Genomic DNA, 21,298 nt, shown 5'->3' with positions numbered 1-21,298 from the left:
GGTAGTAAGTTGTGATAATGAAATAAGAAATTCACAAATGGATACGGATCGGTTAAGTGAATGAGTCAAAATTTGGCAGATTGACAAAGTAGATGTGGAGAGGATGTTTCCTCTTGTAAGGTAATCTAGAACAAGAGGTCATAGTTCTGGGATAAGGGGGAGCAGATTTAAAACAGAGATGAGGAAAAATGACTTCTCTCAAAGGATGGTGAGTCTGTGGAATCCACTACCCCAGAGTGTGGTTGATGCCAAGACTTTGAGTAAATTTAAGGAAGCGGTGGACAGATTTGTAATCAGTAAGGCTTTGAAGGGCAATGGTGAACGGGCAGGAAAGTGGAGTTGAGGCGGAGATGAGATCAGCCATGACTGTATTAAATGGCAGAGCAGGCATGAGGGGCTGAATTGCCTACTCCAGCTCCTAATTCTTATTCTTATGATTTTCATGCTTCATTCATAACAGTCTCTCGTACTTTTGCTGTTATTGGCCTCAGATTAACTGGTGCATAATTCACATAATTCAAACATGTGTATTGAGACCGCTTCTGCCAGTTTGAGGCACTATGGGCAGAGCTTTATGGCCCTGTCATGGTGGTGGGGGGCGGGGGGGGTGCTGTAAAACGCAGCGAGCCACCCGAAAGTTAATTGACTGCAGCAGAACCGGAAAATCCTGTCCTATGCACTTTCATAGGTGCAAAGTGCCTCTCCCAGTAATTTGATTTTGAACAGTTTTGCAATGTGAGTGACAGCAACCAGATTGATTTAGCCTTTAAATTAACTTTAGGTAGCTGTAAAAGGTGGTGCAAGGAACCACTTGACCACATCTTACATATGGTTTAACACTACATTGGAGTCACAGTCCATGTGGTAAACCAAAACAGTGTGAGGCTACGCATGTTTTTTAAGCAAGCCTAAAGATGTTAAATATTGAGTCACGTTTGTCCGATACAATTCAGCATAGGGTGTGGGGTTTGCAGTAGTTTGAACCAATGCTAACCCAATGCAATGGTAAACCTACTGTTGGAGCCTGCTAAACTCCATTACCGCACCGGTAATGCTGAGATATGAACTACTCATCTAAAGCCTGTCACTGAAAGATAATCAGACATTGAGATTTTGGAATCCTTCTGGCATTCTGTTTCAATCGCCTTCATAAAAAGATTCCAGTGCGGTTATTCATTAAACCTAAGCAACTAGCAACTTGGAGTTACTGAAAATACCACATATTGTGACTATGACTTAATATCACATGTTCCCTATACATTCTTCCTGCTTTGTTTGGCAGTTCTGATTATTTTCTTCAAATCTCAATAAAACTCACAGTTTTTTAAAATCAAATCCACATGCCGATAGGAATAACAGGAGGGACAGTTGGGAGGACGAAGCTTTGAGTAGACTGCCTTGTGGTTTGTGACTCACTGGTGCACTGGTTGGATTGCTGAATCAAAACTCCTTCCCCGATCTTCAGTATGAAATGACATTTCTTTTCTTTGCCTCCTCCAAGACAGGTTCTTTTAGGCACCTCGCAAATTGAGCGACTCTACCGAAATCTTTTGCTCTCTGGCTAAGATGGGGTGGCACGGTGGTTAGCACAGCTGCCTCATAGCGCCAGGGACCCAAGTTCAATTCCTGGCTTGGGGTCATTGTCTGTCGGGAGTTTGTATGATTCCCCTGTGTCTGTGTGGGTTTCCTCCCACAGTCCAAAGATAAAGAGAACAGAGAACAAAGAAAATTACAGCGCAGGAACAGGCCCTTCGGCCCTCCAAGCCTGCACTGACCATGCTGCCCGACTTAACTAAAACCCCAAAGGGTTAGGTGGATTGGCCATGCTAAATTGACCCTTAGTGTCAGGGGGACTAGTTAGGATAAATGCATGGGGTTATGGGAATAGGGCCTGGGTGAGATTGTGGTTGGTGTAGACTCAATGGGCCGAATGGCCTCCTTCTGCACTGTAGGATTCTATGCAAGGAAAAGCTTGTAGGGTGATCTCTCTCTCATTTTGTCACAACTTCCCCAGTTTCAATATTGTGGGGCTCCCTTTTAGTCTTTCCTGCTTCCTAAGATCTGCATGCTTTCAAACTTTTTTAACGCAGCACTAGTTATCAACTGTTATAGCACAAATTAAAGTTAGGAAGAATTGTACTATAGAGAGGTGGAACTTCCTGATGTTGCACATCTCTGGCAAATCTGAATACAGTTGATGACTTACTTGTGAATGCTCTGTTCAGGTTTTGCTGTCCAATGATGTTAGTGGGCAGAAAATCACAAGCAACATAATGTCCATTTTCCTATAAGCAAAAGGCTTACGAAATGTTCCACTCAAAACATCCAGAAAATCCAAGGTCCAGATCGGATAAATCCTAAGGTCCTGAAGGAATAATAATGCCCTGGGTGATATTTTTTTAAGAAATCCATATATACTGTAGAAGTAGTTGGAGACTGGAGAACAACAAATGTTAAGCGAGACACAAACCTGTAACTAAAGCCAGTTAACCGACCATCTATAGTGAAAACAAAACCATCCTTTCAGACGGTAATGAAGCTAATGATTTGATTTGATCTGATTTGATTTATTATTGTCACATGTATTAGCATACAATGAAAAGTGTTGTTTCTTGCGCGCTATACAGACAAAGCATGCCATTCATAGAGAAGGAAACGAGAGAGTGCAGAATATATTGTCACAGTTATAGCTAGGGTGCAGAGAGAGATCAACTTAATACAAGATAGGTCCATTCAAAAGTCTGATGGCGGCAGGGAAGAAGCTGTTCTTGAATCGGTTGGCACGTGACCTCAGACTTTTGTATCTTTTTCCCGAAGGAAGAAGGTGGAAGACAGTATGTCCAGGGTGCGTAGGGTCCTTAATAATGCTGGCTGCTTTGCCGAGGCAGTAGAGAATGTAGACAGAGCCAATGGATGGGAGGCTGGTTTGCGTGATGGATTGGGCTACACTCATGGCCTTTTGGAGTTCCTTGCAATCTTGAGCAGAGCAGGAGCCATACCAAACTGTGATACAACCAGAAAGAATGCTTTCTAATGGACAAGAATCATGTAGTGGAGGTAATTTACTTGAATGTTGAAAAGATATTTGACAAAGCACTGCAAGTGAACTGGTACGGCCTGTTGGAAGACCCATTCACGAGTTGTGTGCCTGGTGTGCAGTGCAGGCTTTGGGCCTGCTTCATCCAGGTTTATTCAGCACACCCCTTCCCCACTAACCACCTCCTCACCCCCCTCTCCGCCCAAAACCTGGCCAGCAACTAGAATTTTAAGTTATCTGAGGAGCCTGCAGTAAACACAGGCCTCATATTAATATTTTAATGAAGTAAAGGGGGTAAATCCAGCTACATGCCTCAAAGTTTCTTTTACCCAACTTGCAAGGCATCTCAGCAAATGAGTGTCCCGAGATACCCAGTACAAAGGCTTTTACCCACACACCTATTGACCATTATCAGGTTAAAAATAGGCAAGCAAATGCTTTATTATCAATGGAATAAAGGAACCTTAAAGAATCCTTACAGTGCAGAATGAGGCCTTTCAGCCTATCAAGTCCGCACTGACTCTGCAACAGAGCATTCCACCCAGGCCTACCCTACATGCCCTATCCCATAATCCCACATATTTACCTCGCTAATGCCCCTAACATACACATCTTGGGACATGAAGGGGCAATTTAGCATGACTAATTCACCTAACCCAAGCATCTTTGGACTGTGGGAGGAAACTGGAGCACCTAGAGGAAACTCACGCAGACACAGGGAGGACGTGCAAACTCCACACAGATACAGTAAGAAGTCTCACAATGCCAGGTTAAAGTCCAACAGGTTTATTTGGAATCATGAGCTTTCGGAGCGCAGCTCCATCGTCAGGTGATGAAGTGGTCACTCACCTGATGAAGGAGCAGTGCTCCGAAAGCTCGTGATTCCAAATAAACCTGTTGGACTTCAACCTGGGGTTGTGAAACTTCTTATTGTGTCCACCCCAATCTAACGCCGGCATCTCCACATCATGTCCACACAGATAGTCACTCAAGGCTGGAATTGAACCCGGGTCTCTGGCGCTGTGAGGCTGCAGTGCTGACCACTGTGCCACCGCGCCACCCCGAATGTAATCGCATGTTACATTCAGAAACCAGCACCTACAATTTTGGATATGAATTGCAGTTCTCAGATCACAGTGTAAGTAAAATATTCTGAGTTTAGATCTCAAAGGACAAAACTAAATAGAGAAAACTTTTAAAATACCTCATATTTTTCCCTGATCACCTGTCCCTCCTACAGATAATAATGTGGAAAATATGTTTCCTTGCTGCAAAATTACCCAAAATGTTTTCATACACATGTGACGTGACATCAAAACACCATCACATTAACAAGCCCCTGGGGTTTTGGAGGCGCCAGTGTGAATACCCCCACCAAAATCAAAGCAAATGCATGAGTTGTCTGCTCTGAGTTCACCCAATGGAGTCTAAATATCCGGCTAAAAAAATGACCCAGTGTGACTTATTCACATCAGTACAGAAACCAACATGCTGCATCTGTTGATTTTTGCAATGGAACAAAAGGTATTCCTAACCTGCGACTAACTCATTCATTGCAAAGATGTTAACATTGGTCTATCCCACAAAACATTTTCCAATATTCTTGGTTTAGATGTTGGTCTGTTTAATCTGGCTAATTGTCAGTTTGACATCTCAGTTCAATAGATTCAGACAGAAAGATCAGTCAGATGTCTGTGGACACTAATGTAAGTGGCAGCTGTGTATGTGGGTAAATGTTTTAATTCCCTTTTGTTCTGGGAAATAAGGGAGGGTTTCAGTCAAATATATGAGGGGTGGGGAGGATTCTTTGTCTCTCTCTCTTCATATACAGCTGTGTAACCAGAAACTCTTCAGTGTGAGCTTAATATTTGACCACCTTCATTCAGCCTTCTGAAGTTAGAGGGAGACAGAAATAGAGAGAAAGATAGGATTCCATTAATTATCACATGGGACGGCACGGCAGCACAGTGGTTAGCACTGCTGCCTCACAGCGCCAGGAACCCAGGTTCGATTCCCGGCTTAGGTCACTGTCTGTGTGGAGTTTGCACAGTCTCCTCACGTTCGCATGGGTTTCCTCCGGGTGCTCCGATTTCCTCCCACTGTCCGAAAGACATGCTGGTTAGGTGCATTGTCCATGCTAAATTCTCCCTCAGTGTACCCGAACAGGTACTGGAGTGTGGTGACTAGGGGACTTTCACATTAACTTCATTGCAGTGTTAATGTAAGCCTACTTGTGACAATAAAAAATAAACTTTAAAACTTTATAATGTTCTGATAGGTACTTTGTTTATGTGCAATTTGAATTTTAATGCGAGATGTGTGACTGAATGTTGTATATCTGGAGGAGGATTGATAAATATATGGGGTGAAATTGGTTAACAGCTTAGCATAAGACAGATTGATAGTGAATGAGAGGCCCAGTCACATCATTTCTCCTACCCATTGACTCCCAGTTGTCCTCAATCTCACACACTCCAATGTAAAAATCAGGGTAAACAAGTGAAATTTAGCAGAAATAACTGGGGCAAAATTCTGAGCTCACATCAGAGGAACATGCAATTAATTTTTAAACTGATTTACACTGGTGCCCTACAATATATTTTATGTAAACAGATATCCAAGTAGATCCATGTGTGGACCATTAAAAAAAATGCCCAATAAAATAACGGCAAAATCCCAGGAAAATGATGGCCAGAATTTTCCAGCCATTCGCGCCAGCGGGATTCTCTGGTCCCGCTGCAGCGAATGGAGATTTGGCTGAGCACCAAATTGTCCGTCCTTGCTTGCAGCGGTGACAAGGCGAGAACTGCTATAAAATTCCAGCCGACATGTTCCAGCTACATCTAAGATTCTTGGTTTAATTCTACATTCATTTTCAACCAGCATGACTATAGGGAACTTCCATGTATGACTCTTAGCCAGTGCGATGTGGGGGGGGGGGGGGGGGCAGTGTCACTGTGATAAGGCTCCCACCTGGAACACTGGCTTCACATTTCGAAGCCTGCTTGAAAATCGAGTCAGGTGAATCTCAGGCAATTTTTCTATGATTTTTGTCCATGTCTAAATCTTCCTGTTTGTCAGTGTCAATACAGTCCCCCAAACAGTCCTCTTAAGCTCAGCATGATGCACACTCACAGAATTCATCAGGAACAGGAAAGGACCTGACGTGCCTTCTGCTTATAAGAAGACTCCAACCACTGGAGTGATTACCCACTCGCAGTCCCAATTGGTCCCCCAAGCCAGGTGACCCTTGTGTCGTGTTGCCCTTAAAGGGACAATCACCACAGTTTTATATTGTCCTAAATCTCCAGCAATAAATATAGTATAATGGAAAATTTTGGTAAGGAAATAATCACATTAAGTTTTCAGCGTAACATTTCACTCCACCACTTTTTCACTGATTAAATACAGTGGATTTAATTTTCCACTGTGTCTCCTGCCAACATAAGATGGCCACCGACACCCGACAGCAGATATACACTGTTCAGCAAAGATGCAGACATGGCCTGTGGGGCGGGCAGGACAATGTAACAAGGATCAAGCGTCAGGGAAATAATAGTTTAGCATTAGTAGTGGAGTTGTGGTCCAAAAAGAGATAGTAGCCGGTTAGCAATTTGTCCTCGGGTAGTTAGGTCTTTCCATCATAAAGCAGTGATAGTCTTCTCAGTAGAGTTAGAGCAGGGTTAGGAGTGGAGAGCTACAAATTAAAGCAAAATGAATCAGTGGGTAAAGGGAGTGGAGAATCTCAGATGGAATCCCTTACATTGACATAAACCCCCCCTCCTTTTGCCTGGGAAAACTGCTTCCCAAGGTCTGGGCTGTGTGGGAAGGCCCCAGTAAAGGCTGTCATATTAAAGTTACAGCTGAAGAGAAGAGCACAGTTGGAAGCTCAAAGATGGTCCAAGAAATGCACGCTCCCTGGTTTCCTGACCACAGCCCTGCCCCATGCTCCTAAACTCCGCCCCGAGGGAAGCTACAACTGCAACAAACACAGCCTTAATTTTCACTGCTTTCACCTGGCATTAACAGGGTGGTAACAGCCTCAAAACGGTGTCAATAACTTTACCACCTCATTAACTCAAGCCAAGCATCAGGCTCTATTTATAAAGGGGTCAAACATTAAGTGTCCAAAATACACAAATTCTTCAAGCAATAGGCCCCTCTTATTCTGGAAATTGGAATCCCCTGACAGATCCTCTAGGCTCAATCATCTCCATCTTCATCAATGACCTTCCCGCCATCATAAGGTCAGAGGTGGGGATGTTCGCTGATGATTGCACAATGTTCAGCATCGTTCGTGCCTCTTCGAACACTGAAGCAGTCCATGTCCATATGCAGAAAGACCTGTTTGGTGAACATTCAGGCTTGGACTGAAAAATGGTAAGTACTTTTACATCACCCAAGTGCCATGCAATGACCATCTTGAAAAAGAGAGAATCTAACCATCTCCCTTTGACATTCAATGGCATCACCATCTCTGACTCCCTCGCTATCAACATTCTGGGGGATACATTAACCAGAAACTGAACTGGACTAACCATATAAATTCTGCGGCTACAAAAACAGGTCAGAGGATGGGAATACTGAAGCAACTATTGCACTTCCTGACTCCTCATAGTCTGTCTACCAACTATAGGGCACCAGTCAGCAGTGTAATGTAATACTCTCCAATTGCCTGAATGAGTGCAGCTCCAATGACACATAGGAAGCTCAACACAATCCAGACAAAGTAGCCCACCCCATCCAACATGTTAAACTATCATCCCTCTCCTCTATGCAATGTGGCTGCAGTGTGTCCATTGACATAATACAAGATACACAAGATGCACTGCAGCAACTCAAGAGGGCTCCTTCAATGGCACCTTCCAAACCTGTGACCTCTACCACCTACAAGGGAAAAGGCAGCACATGCAACAACATCTGAAAATTCCACTACAAGTCATGCACCATCCTGACATGGAAATATATCGCCATTCATTCACTGTCTTTGGGTCAAAATCCTGGAATTCTGTAGGTGTACCTACACCACATGGACTGCAGCGGTTTAAGACAGCGGCTCACCAATACCTCGTCAAGGATAATTAGGGGTGAGCAACAAGTCAGCGATGTCCACATCCTGTGAAAGAATACAAGAAAGAAGAAATGGAACTCAGATTGTCATTTTTGGTTGGAGTGATTGGATGCTGTGCAGTGCACATTCCAACCTCTGATGATGAAAGTGAAAAGGCTTGCAAAAGGTCTGTGTAGAATTACCGTTGGTGAAATGGCATTGAGAGAGCTTTGATGATAGGAATTAAAAAGATTCTGATGAAGGGTTTCTACTCAAAACAATAACCTTTCTTTTCTATTTTTGTGTAGATTTATGCATTGCCAATTCTTGCTTTTCATTTGAGAATTATTTTAAGATACCCAAAGACAGAGAGAAACATCAGCCTGCAGGTTTATATTGTGCCTATTGATAGACAGTGATACGAGACAGAGGAATTTTCAACCCACTGCCTGTGTGGGAGCTCAGCCGAATGGATGTCTAGCCTGATATAGAACTGGTCTGATTCCAATGGAATGAAAATTGGCCATTTTCTGCAATGAGCCTACAATCCACTCTGCCATCTCACCACCCGGGTGGCAATGTATATTTGGGAGAAAGAAGAGTGGAAACAAAACCTGTTTTCAAACCCTTGAGACATGTATAGAGACTGGTGTAACAATTGGAACAACAGAAATAGTTCGGTTATAATTCAAACTATTGCTTTAGTAATTTTTCCATTGTTAACGATTCTGCATGGATTACATAGTTGAAATGTTTCAATATGCAATTATACTTGGACGTGCCAACCATCAGCGATGTAGTTGGTAAATTAAGTGAGACTGAATTACCTTTCAATAACAGATAGACAAGAAGGCGAATCATTACTAAACATGTATTGCAATGGGCTTTCATGCTTGTTGCAGTCACTAATGTTTCTTTCCAATGACTGATCACAATATTGTGTCCAAATATAATCATAATGCCAACTTCACTATATATTATGCTGGAATAGAGGAATGTGGGTAGACTAAATCGCCAAGTATCGTAATCAATCCAGTTAGTTTGTACATTATAGAACACACTGGGATGTTCAGTATAGCCATTAGCTGACTAACTGTAACTATTCTACTTGAAATATGATTTTTGTTTCACAAATGCTAGCTATTAGCAGACACCACTGGTACCTCGACTGATTACGTGGGCTCTTTGAGATAGCAGAGCTACTAATCGAAATATATTACTGCCATTATTGTGTGGCTTTTTAGTGTTGGTAGCAGAATTCCATTAGGTATATTTGCTCCTAATGTAATGTCATCAAGATTTTCCATTCCTTAATGATTCTTTATTTGCATACATTTTACCTGTGGGATACATTGAAATGGTAAAGTTAACCGAAACAAAATGTCTGTGTCAGATTGATAAAATTAATTAGCAAAAGGTGAGAGTGACTGACTTTGCCATCAAGGCAACATTTGACCTAATGACTGTGCTATAAGGAGTCCTAGCAAAATTAGAGTCAGTGGGAATCAGGGGAAAACTCCATAGGCAGGAGTCGTACCTAGCACAAAGAAAGATGGTTGTGGTTGTTGGAGGTTAAGCATCTCAGTTCCAGGACATCACTGCAGGAGTCCCTCAGGGGAGTGTTTAGGTCCAACCATCTTCAGCTGTTTCATCAATGATCTTCCTTCCATCATAAGGTCAGAAATAGGAATGTTCATCGATGACTGCACAATGTTCAGTATCATTAGTGACTCCTCAGACACTGAAGCAGTGCATGTCCAAATGCTGCAAGACCTGGATAAATCCAGGCATGGGCTGTCAAGTGGCAAGTAATATTCATGCCACACAAGTGCAGACAATGCCCATCTCCAATAAGAGAGAATCTAACCATCACCCCTTGACATTCAATGGCATCACAATCATTAAATCCCCCACTATCAACATTCTGGGGTTACCATGGACCAGAAACTGTACTAGACTAACCATATAAATACTGTGGCTACAAGAGCAGGTCAGAGACTAGGAATTCTGTGGCAAGTAACTCACCTCCTGACTCACCAAAGCCTGTCAGGAGTGTGATGGAATACTCTCCACTTGCCTGGATGAGTGCAGTTCCAACAACACTTAAGAAGCAATGACACTATGCAGGACAAAGCTTGATTGAAACCCCATCCACAAACATTCAATCCCTTTACCACCGACATACAGCAATGTGTACCATCGACAAGATGCACTGCAGCAACTCACCAAGGCTTGACAGCAGTCTCCAAAGCCACAATCATTACTATGCAGGATCAGAATCCCCTCCAACTGGACTTTTATTAAATATAGAACCCCAGAAACTTCATGGACATAAATACTGCAAACAAGCCAAACCTCAACAGTAACTGTAAGGGGTTAATCTTTAAAACATATTGATACCGAAACCAAGACACCGGGACATTATCATCTCAAAGACAAAACAATAGCCTTCAGATAATCCAATTAAAGAAATTGGGAGATCATCAGAGTTGATGGACCTAAACAGCCAGTATACAAACACACATCGACAACAGCTAAGGAGTAATGGCCTTTATCACATACATAACAATTTGGAGCCAAAGACATCTCAATAGAATAAGGTCCATTTTTTCGACCGTGGAAACAGCATCACGATGAATGGTTTGTCTGGACCAAGTAAGATGTTTAACAACATCAGGTTAAAGTCCAACAGGTTTATTTGGTAGCAAAAGCCACACAAGCTTTCGGAGCCTTAAGCCCCTTCTTCAGGTGAGTGGGAATTCTGTTCACAAACAGGGCATATAAAGACACAAACTCAATTTACATGAATAATGGTTGGAATGCGAATACTTACAGCTAATCAAGTCTTTAAGATACAAACAATGTGAGTGGAGAGAGCATCAAGACAGGCTAAAGAGATGTGTATTGTCTCCAGACAGGACAGCCACTGAGACTCTGCAGGTCCTACTCTCGATGGTCCTACTCTCGATGGTACACATTGCTGCATGGACTACTCTCCGGAATCGGTTGCATTCTTGGACACACGCATCTCCATTAAGGATGGTCACCTCAGCACCTCATTATACCGCAAGCCCACGGATAACCTCACGATGCTCCACTTCTCCAGCTTCCACCCTAAGCACGTTAAAGAAGCCATCCCCTACGGACAAGCCCTCCGTATACACAGGGTCTGCTCGGATGAGGGAGATCGCAACAGACACCTCCAGACGCTGAAAGATGCCTTCATAAGAACAGGATATGGCGCTCGACTCATCGATCGACAGTTCCAATGCGCCAGAGCGAAAAACCGCACCGACCTCCTCAGAAGATAAACACGGGACACGATGGACAGAATACCCTTCGTCGTCCAGTACTTCCCCGGAGCGGAGAAGCTACGGCATCTCCTCCGGAGCCTTCAACATGTCATTGATGAAGACGAACATCTCGCCAAGGCCATCCCCACACCCTCACTTCTTGCCTTCAAACAACTGCACAACCTCAAACAGACCATTGTCCGCAGCAAACTACCCAGCCTTCAGGAGAACAGTGACCACGACGCCACACAACCCTGCCACAGCAACCTCTGCAAGACGTGCCGGATCATCGACACAGATGCCATCATCTCACGTGAGAACACCATCCACCAGGTACACGGTACATACTCTTGCAACTCGGCCAACGTTGTTTACCTGATATGCCGCAGGAAAGGATGTCCCGAGGCATGGTGCATTGGGGAAACCAAGCAGACACTGCGACAACGGATGAATAAGCACCGCTCAACAATCACCAGGCAAGACTGTTCTCTTCCTGTTGGGGAGCACTTCCGCGGTCACGGGCATTCGGCCTCTGATATTCGGGTAAGCGTTCTCCAAGGCGGCCTTCACGACACACGACGGCGCAGAGTCGCTGAGCAGAAACTGATAGCCAAGTTCTGCACACATGAAGACGGCCTCAACCGGGATATTGGGTTCATGTCACACTATTTGTAATCCCCACAGCCTGCCTGGACCTGCAGAGTCTCACTGGCTGTCCTGTCTGGAGACAATACACATCTCTTTATCCTGTCTTGATGCTCTCGCCACTCACATTGTTTGTATCTTAAAGACTTGATTAGCTGTAAGTATTCGCATTCCAACCATTATTCATGTAAATTGAGTTTGTGTCTTTATATGCCGTTTGTGAACAGAATTCCCACTCACCTGAAGAAGGGGCTTAAGGCTCCGAAAGCTTGTGTGGCTTTTGCTACCAAATAAACCTGTTGGACTTTAACCTGATGTTGTTAAACTTCTTACTGTGTTTACCCCAGTCCAACGCCGGCATCTCCACATCTTGTCTGGACCAAGGCAGGAACCAGGCTCAAGGAGATTAAAAGGTGCTAAGCACTGATCATCCAAACAGAATGTTTCCAGGAAATGTGCTTTGATGTTTGTGATAGAGTTTCTAACAAAAAGACCATCTTAAGTCTTGTCTGTAGTCACAAAGGAGGGCTAGGAATGGTCACCCTGATTCACGATCGACCCCTCACATCGAAACAATCAGCCATGCAGGGAGTTGTAAGTATCAGCCAGATCTGTGGGACATTGGGGCTGGGGTTTAAGGATACTTTAAGGGGAGCAACTAAATCCTGAGGGAGTCTGAGTTGAGGTTTGGGTCGAAACTTGGGGTTTTGCCTTTGGTTTTTTTGTGGAAACTTTAATTAATAAGCCATTGTTTCAAGTGTTGTGCAGCGTCATTACACTAATTTAGAGCTCGTGTATTAGGGCATCAGGTGTTCTTTTGCTAATAAAATGATTGTGGTTAAGCCTAGAAATCTGTGTTTGTGGGGCAGCACGGTAGCACAGTGGTTGGCACTGCTGCTTCACAGCGCCAGGGACACGGATTCGATTCCCGGCTTGGGTCACAGTCTGCGTGGGGTTTGCCCGTTCTCCCCGTGTCTGCGTGGGTTTCCTCTGGGTGCTTTGGTTTCCTCCCATGTTCTGAAAGATATGCTGGTTACGTGCATCGACCCAAACAGGTGCTAGACTGTGGCGACTAGGGGAATTTCCCAGTAATGTCATTGCAGTGTAAATGTAAGCCTTACTTGTGACGAATAAATATAATGAATAAAGTTTGTCCTGCATAAAATCCTAAACTCTAGAACCAATAGTAAGGGTAAACGGGAACATGCAACTGTTACACATTCATCCACTCACCTGATGAAGGAGCAGCACTCCGAAAGCTTGTGATTCCAAACAAACCTGTTGGACTTTAACCTGATGTTGTGAAACTTCTGACCGTGCCCACCCCAGTCCATCACCAGCATCTCCATCTCATATCTAGAAGAACAAGGACAGCAGACACACGGAAACACCACCACTTGGATAACAAGGGTGGCACGGTGACACTGTGGTTAGCACTGCTGCCTCACAGCTTCAGGCACCTGGGTTCAATTTCGGCCTTGGGTGACTGGCTGCGTGGATTTTGCATGTTCTCCCCATGTCTGAGTGAGTGGGCGAGGATATGGCAAATGGAGTATAACGTTGATAAATGCGAGGTTATACACTTTGGAGGAAATAATAACAAATGGGATTACTATCTCAATGGAAACAAATTAAAACATGCTACCGTGCAAAGGGACCTGGGGGTCCTTGTGCATGAGACGCAAAAGCCCAGTCTGCAGGTACAACAGGTGATCAAGAAGGCAAATGGGATGTTGGCCTATATTGCGAAGGGGATAGAATATAAAAGCAGGGATGTCTTGATGCACCTGTACAGGGCATTGGTGAGGCCGCAGCTGGAATACTGTGTGCAGTATTGGTCCCCTTATATGAGGAAGGATATATTGGCATTGGAGGGAGTGCAGAGAAGGTTCACCAGGTTGATACCGGAGATGAGGGGTTTGGATTATGAGGAGAGGCTGAGGAGATTGGGTTTGTACTCGTTGGAGTTTAGAAGGATGAGGGGGGATCTTATGGAGACTTATAAGATAATGCGGGGGCTGGATAGGGTGGAGGCGGAGAGATTCTTTCCACTTAGTAAGGAAGTTAAAACGAGAGGACACAGCCTCAAAATAAAGGGGGGTCGGTTTAAGACAGAGTTGAGGAGGAACTTCTTCTCCCAGAGGTGGTGAATCTCTGGAATTCTCTGCCCACTGAGGTGGTGGAGGCTACCTCGCTGAATATGTTTAAAGCGCGGATGGATGGATTCCTGATCGGTAAGGGAATTAAGGGTTATGGGGATCAGGCGGGTAAGTGGTACTGATCCACGTCAGATCAGCCTTGATCTTACTGAATGACGGGGCAGGCTCGAGGGGCTAGATGGCCTACTCCTGCTCCTATTTCTTATGTTCTTATGTTCTTATGTCTGCATGTTTTCCCCGTGTCTGCGTGTGTTTCCTCTGGATGCTCCGGTTTCCTCCCACAATCCAAAGATGTGCAGGTTAGATGGATTGACCATGCTAAATTGCCCCTTAGTGTCACAAGATGTGTAGGTTAGGTTGATTAGCCATGGTAAATGCACAGTGGTGGACTTGGGTAAGATGCTCTTTTGGAGAGCCAGTGCAGATGCAAGGGGCCGAATGGCCTCCTTCTGCACTGTAGGAATTCTATGGCTCTATCCCCTTCCAACCACTGACAATCCTGGTTTGGAATGTTATCACTGTTCCTTCACTGTCACTGGATCAAAATCTTGGAACTCCTTTCCTAAGGTCACTGTGGGTGTGCCTACACTACATGGACTGCAGCGGTTCAAGAAGACAGCTCCTCACCACCTTTGTGAAGTTAGCGTACCTTTAAGAGTTTGTTTTAATTTATGCTCACAGCCATAGGTGATGTCATTATTGGGAAGAGGAAAAAACTATGAGCAGGTCAGGTGACAGGAGTTCATTTTCAGTTTCAGTTTAGTGAGTTGGATTGTTAGAAGCATCAAGCTGAAAGGGAAGTCTCTCTCTCTTTCTCTCCCTATTTTTTCTTTGGAAATTCTGTTGGTGAGTTGAAAACAAGAACTTGTTTTCCTGAAGGGTGAAAATCTGCTGTTGTTGGGGGCTGAACCAGAATCTCTCTGGCGTTTTGGGAAGATGTCTTGTCTTGAAACTGTTCGGAGTGAATCCAGAGAACTGCAGACTTCAACCAAAGGACTCAATTTCCAGTATCACGTGAGCAGTAAGTGTTGCTGAATTGAACCTATTTAAAGGGTTTTGTCTATGGCAAAGGTTTTGGTTTGATTGGAACACATTAGATATCCTTGTTAAGGGTTATACATTATAATGATTATTTGTTTCTTATTTGTAATTAATAAAAGTTCTTGCTAATTTTCTTACTATACATGTTAACTATATTCTTAAATAAACTTTGTTTGATAAAATCTCCCTAGTGCATCATTTGAATCGTACCTGAGGTGAAGCCTATCATGCTTATCCTAGCCAAATTCAAGATGCAAAACTTATGATCCAGACAGGTTCCATAAAACATTATGGAGTTTCTGACCTGAACCATAACACCTTCTTGAGGGCAATTTGGGCTGGGCAATAAATGTTGGCCCAGCCAACAATGCCCACATTCCGTGAATGAATAAAAAACAAAGATGACATGTTTTATAAGGGTAACAATTCCAATCACCAGAAATGGTAGGACACGCAAAGTCACGATTGACTTGCTTTATCTACAGGGTAAGACTGTATACATAATTGTTCATTGTTGTTGTTCGATCAAGCAGATATGCAAAAGCCTCATTAATATGCTGAGAAAGTATACAAATTATGTTATTAGGATGCAGCTCTCAATTTTCTGTGCTTCTGATAACTTCCCATGACAAGTTCCTGTCCATTTAAAAGCATTTGGAAACCAGCCCTGTTATCACCTATTCAAATGGGAAGTCCTGATGATATACTGGCATTTTTCTAATAAATAGTCATTTACAATAGAGTCATAGAGATACACAGCACGGAAACAGGCCCTTCAGCCCAACTTGTCCAAGCCGACCACGTGTCTTAAACTAATCTAGTCCCATTTGCCTGTGTTTGGCTGATATCCCTCTAAACCTTTCCTATCCATGTACCTGTCCAGATGTGATCCTGTGTAGTGAGTGTATATACTAAAGATGTGATCTGTATAGTGAGTGTTTATACCAAAGATGTGATTTATTGTAGTGAGTGAATATACTAAGATGTGATCCTGTGTAGTGAGTGTATATACTAAAGGTGTGATCCTGTGTAGCGAGTGTACATACTAAAGATGTGGTCGAGTGTGGTGAGGGTATATACTAAAGATGTGACCCCATGCAGTGCATGTATATACTAAAGATGTGACCCCATGCAGTGCGTGTATATACTAAAGATGTGACCCCATGCAGTGCGTGTATATACTAAAGATGTGACCCCATGCAGTGCGCGTATATACTAAAGATGTGACCCCATGCAGTGCGTGTATATACTAAAGATGTGACCCCATGCAGTGCGTGTATATACTAAAGATGTGACCCCATGCAGTGCGTGTATATACTAAAGATGTGACCCCATGCAGTGCGTGTATATACTAAAGATGTGACCCCATGCAGTGCGTGTACATACTAAAGATGTGACCCCATGCAGTGCGTGTATATACTAAAGATGTGACCCCATGCAGTGCGTGTATATACTAAAGATGTGACCCCATGCAGTGCGTGTATATACTAAAGATGTGACCCCATGCAGTGCGTGTATATACTAAAGATGTGACCCCATGCAGTGTGTGTATATACTAAAGATGTGATCCCGTGTAGGCACAGTAAGTCGTCTCACAACACCAAGTTAAATTGCGACAGACACCTACAGACCTGAAAGATGCCCTCGTAAGAACAGGATATGGCACTCAACTCATCAATCGACAGTTCTGACACGCCACAGTGAAAAACCGCACAGACCTCCTCAGAAGACAATCACGGGACATGGCGGACAGAGTACCCTTCGTCGTCCAGTACTTCCCCAGAGCGGAGAAGCTACAACATCTCTGGAGCTTTCAACATGTCATCGATGAAAACGAATATCTTGCCAAGGCCATCCTCACACCTCCACGACCTGCCTTCAAAAACCACACAACCTCAAACAGACCATTGTCCGCAGCAAAGTACACAGCCTTCAGGAGAACAGTGACCACGACACCACACAACCCTGCCACAGCAACCTCTGCAAGACGTGTCGGATCATCGACACAAATGCCATCATCTCACGTGAGAACACCATCCACCAGGGTACACGGTACATACTCTTGTGACTTGGCCAACATTGTCTACCTGATACACAGTGAGAAGCCTCACAACACCAGGTTAAAGTCCAACAGGTTTATTTGGTAGCAAATACCATAAGGTATTTGAAATACCATAACCTTATGGTATTTGCTACCAAATAAACCTGTTGGACTTTAACCTGGTGTTGTGAGACTTCTCACTGTGTTCACCCCAGTCCAACGCCGGCATCTCCACATCATGGCTACCTGATACACTGCAGGAAAGGATGTCCCGAGGCATGGTACATTGGGGAAACCATGCAGACGCTACGACAACGGATGAATGGACACCACGCGACACAGCAGTCAAGCGCATTCAGCCTCTGATCTTTGGGTAAGCATTCTCCAAGGCAGCCTTCATGACACACGACAGTGCAGAGTCGCTGAGCAGAAACTGATAGCCAAGTTCCGCACACATTAGGACAGCCTCAACCGGGATCTTGGGCTCATCTTACATTATCTGTAACCCCCACGACTTGCTTGGGCTTGCAAAATCTCACTGACTGTCCTGGCTGGAGACAATTCACCTCTTTAACCTGTGCTTAACCCTTTCTCCACTCACATTGTCTGCACTTGTAAAGGCTTGATTACCTGTTAAGACTCGCATTCCAACCATTATCTTACAATTGAATTTGTGTTTATATATACCCTGTTTGTGAACCGAACTCTTCACTCACCTGATGAAGAGGCAACGCTCCGAAAGCTCATGCTATCAAATAAACCTGTTGGACTTTAACCTGGCGTTGTGAGACTACTTACTGTGCCTACCCCAGTCCAACGCCGGCAACTCCACATCATCCCATGTAGTGAGTGTATATACTAAAGATGTGAATCTGTGTAGTGAGCGTATATACTAAAGATGTGATCCCATTTATTGAGTGTATATACTAAATATGTGAACCTGTGCAGTGAGTGTATTTATAAAGATATGAGCCGTGTAGTGAGTCTATATACTAAAGATTTGATTTGATTTGATTTATTATTGTCACATGTATTAGCATACATTGAAAAGTATTGTTTCTTCCGCGCTATACAGACAAAGCATACCGTTCATAGAGAAGGAAACGAGTGCAGAATGTAGTATTACAGTCATCGCTGGAGTGTAGAAAAAGATCAACTTAATGCAAGGTAAGTCCATTCAAAAGTTTGACAGCAGCAGGGAAGAAGCTGTTCTTGAGTCAGTTGGTACGTGGCTTCAGACGTTTGTATCTTTTTCCCGATGGAAGAAGGTGGAAGAGAGAATGTCTGGGTTGCGTGGGATGGCTGCTGGCTGGCTGCTTTGCCATGGCAGTGGGAAGTGTGGACAGTCAATGGACGGGAGGCTGGTTTGCGTGATGGATTGGACTACATTCATGACCTTTTGTAGTTCCTTGTGGTCTTGGGCAGAGCAGGAGCCATACCAAGCTGTGATACAACCAGAAAGAATGCTTTCTATGGTGCAGCTGTAAAAGTTGGTGAGAGTCATAGCTGACATGCCAAACTTCCTTAGTCTTCTGAGAAAGTAGAGGCGTTGATGGGCTTTCTTAACTATAGTCAGCACGGAGGGGACCAAGACAGGTTGTTGGTGATCTGGACACATAAAACCTTGAAGCTCTCGACCCTTCCTACTTCGTCCCCGTTGATATAGACAGGGGCATGTTCTCCTTTACGCTTCCTGAAGTCGATGACAATCTCCTTCATTTTGTTGACGTTGAGGGAGAGATTATTATTGCCGCACCAGTTCATCTGATTCTCTATCTCATTCCTGCACTCTGTCTCATCATTGTTTGAGATCCAACCCACTACAGCGGTGTCATCAGCAAACTTGAAAATCAAATTGGAGGGGAATTTGGCCACACAGTCATAGGTGTATAAGGAGTATAGTAAGGGGTTGAGAACACAACCTTGTGGGGCACCGGTGTTGAGGATGATCGTGGAGGAGGTGTTGTTGCCTATTCTTACTGATTGTGGCCTGTGAGTTAGGAAGTTCAGGATCCAGTCGCAGAGGGAGGTGCCGAGGCCCAGGCCACAGAGTTTGGAAATGAGTTTTGTGGGAATAATGGTGTTGAAGGCTGAGCTGTAGTCAATAAATAGGAGTCTGACAGAGGTGTCCTTGTTATCTAAGTGTTTCAGGGTTGAGTGCAGGGCCAGGGAGATGGCGTCTGCTGTGGACCTTTTGCAGCGGCAGGCAAACTGTAGTGGATCCAGGTAGTCCGGGAGGCTGGAATTGGTTTGTGCCATGACTAGGCTTTCAAAGCACTTCATAACGATGGATGTCAGAACCACCAGCCGATAGTCATTAAGGCACGCTGCTTGGTTTTTCTTGAAACAGATAGGGATCTCAGATTGTTGTAAAGAGAGGTTGAAGATGTCTGTGAATACCCCCGCCAGCTGATCCGCGCAGGATGTGAGTGCTCATCCAGGTACCCCATCCGGGCCAGTCACTTTCCGTGGGTTGACCTTCGAGAAAGCTGCACTGACATCTGAAATGGTGACCCCAGATATAGGTTCATTCAGGGCTTCCAGGGTGGAGGGCATGCTCTCGCTGACCTCATCCTCAAAACGGGCGTAGAATGCATTGAGCTCATCAGAGAGCAGTGTGTTGGAGCCGGTGAATTTACATGCCTTTATCTTGTAGCCTGTTATGCCTTGCCATAGTCGGCAGGGGTCGGTGTGGCTAGCCTGGGACTCCAGCTTGGTCCGCTACTGTCTTTTGGCATCTTTGATGGATCTCCTTAAATCGTATCTGGCTTTCTTGTATCCTGATGTGATCCTGTGTAGTGAGGAGTGAGTGTATATACTAAAGATGTGACCCTGTGTAGCGAGTGTACATACTAAAGATGTGATCCTGTGTATTGAGTGTATATACTAAAGATGTGAACCTGTGTAGTGTGTGTACATACGAAATATGTGATCCTGTATAGTGAGTGAATATACTAAAGATGTGATCGCATGTAGTGAGTGAATATACTAAAGATGTGTAGTAAGTGCATATAGTAAAGATGTGACTCTGTGTAGTGAGTGAATATACTAAATATGTGATCCTATGTAGTGTGTCTATACTAAAGATATAATCTTGTGTAGTGCGTGTATATACTAAATATGTGATGTGTAGTGAGTATGTATATGAAATATGTGACCCTGTGTCGTGAGTGAATATACTAAAGATATGATCACATGTAGTGAGTGTATATACTAAAGATGTGATCCGGTTTAGTGGGTGTATATGCTAAAGATGTGACCGTGTGTAGAGTGTGTGTACTAAAGATGTGACCCTGTGTAGTGAGTGAATATACTAAAGATGTGATTGCATATAGTGAGTGAATATATAAAAGATGTAATCTGTGTAGTGAGTATATATACGAAATATGTGACCCTGTGTAGTGCGTGTATATACTAAAGATGTGATTTGTGTAGAATGCATATACTAAAGATGTGATCTGTGTAGTAGTGTATACACTAAAGATATGATCACATGTAGTGACAGTATATACTAAAGACGTGAGCGCGTGTAGTGAGTGAATATACTAAAGATGTGATCCTATGTAGTGTGTCTATACTAAAGGTATAATCCCGTGTAGTGAGTGTATATAGTAAAGATGTGACCCTGTGTAGTGAGTGTATATAGTAAAGATCTAACCCTGTGTAGTGTGTATATAGTAAAGATCTAACCCTGTGTAGTGAGTGTATATAGTAAAGATGTGACCCTGTGTAGTGAGTGTATATAGTGAAGATATGACCCTGTGCTTTACTGATCTCAGTAAGAAGTTTAACAACACCAGGTTAAAGTCCAACAGGTTTATTTGGTAGCAAAAGCCACACTTATTACAACTAAGCAGCAGGTTATTCATGTTGAAACTCACAGCCTGGCATTTGCACTCGGTTTCACCGAGAGAATCTTTAACATTGTGTTTCGCCATCCCTGGCGGCGGGAGGAGGGAGGCTCACCTGTGGAGCAGGAGCCTGCTACTTGTGGGCAGTGAGGATTAAAGAAAGTCAGACTTAGCACTGATC

This window comes from Mustelus asterias, chromosome 9 (assembly GCF_964213995.1).
Source record: "Mustelus asterias chromosome 9, sMusAst1.hap1.1, whole genome shotgun sequence".
In the NCBI taxonomy this organism is placed as follows: Eukaryota; Metazoa; Chordata; class Chondrichthyes; order Carcharhiniformes; family Triakidae; genus Mustelus; species Mustelus asterias.
This window is presented reverse-complemented; position numbering follows the sequence as displayed.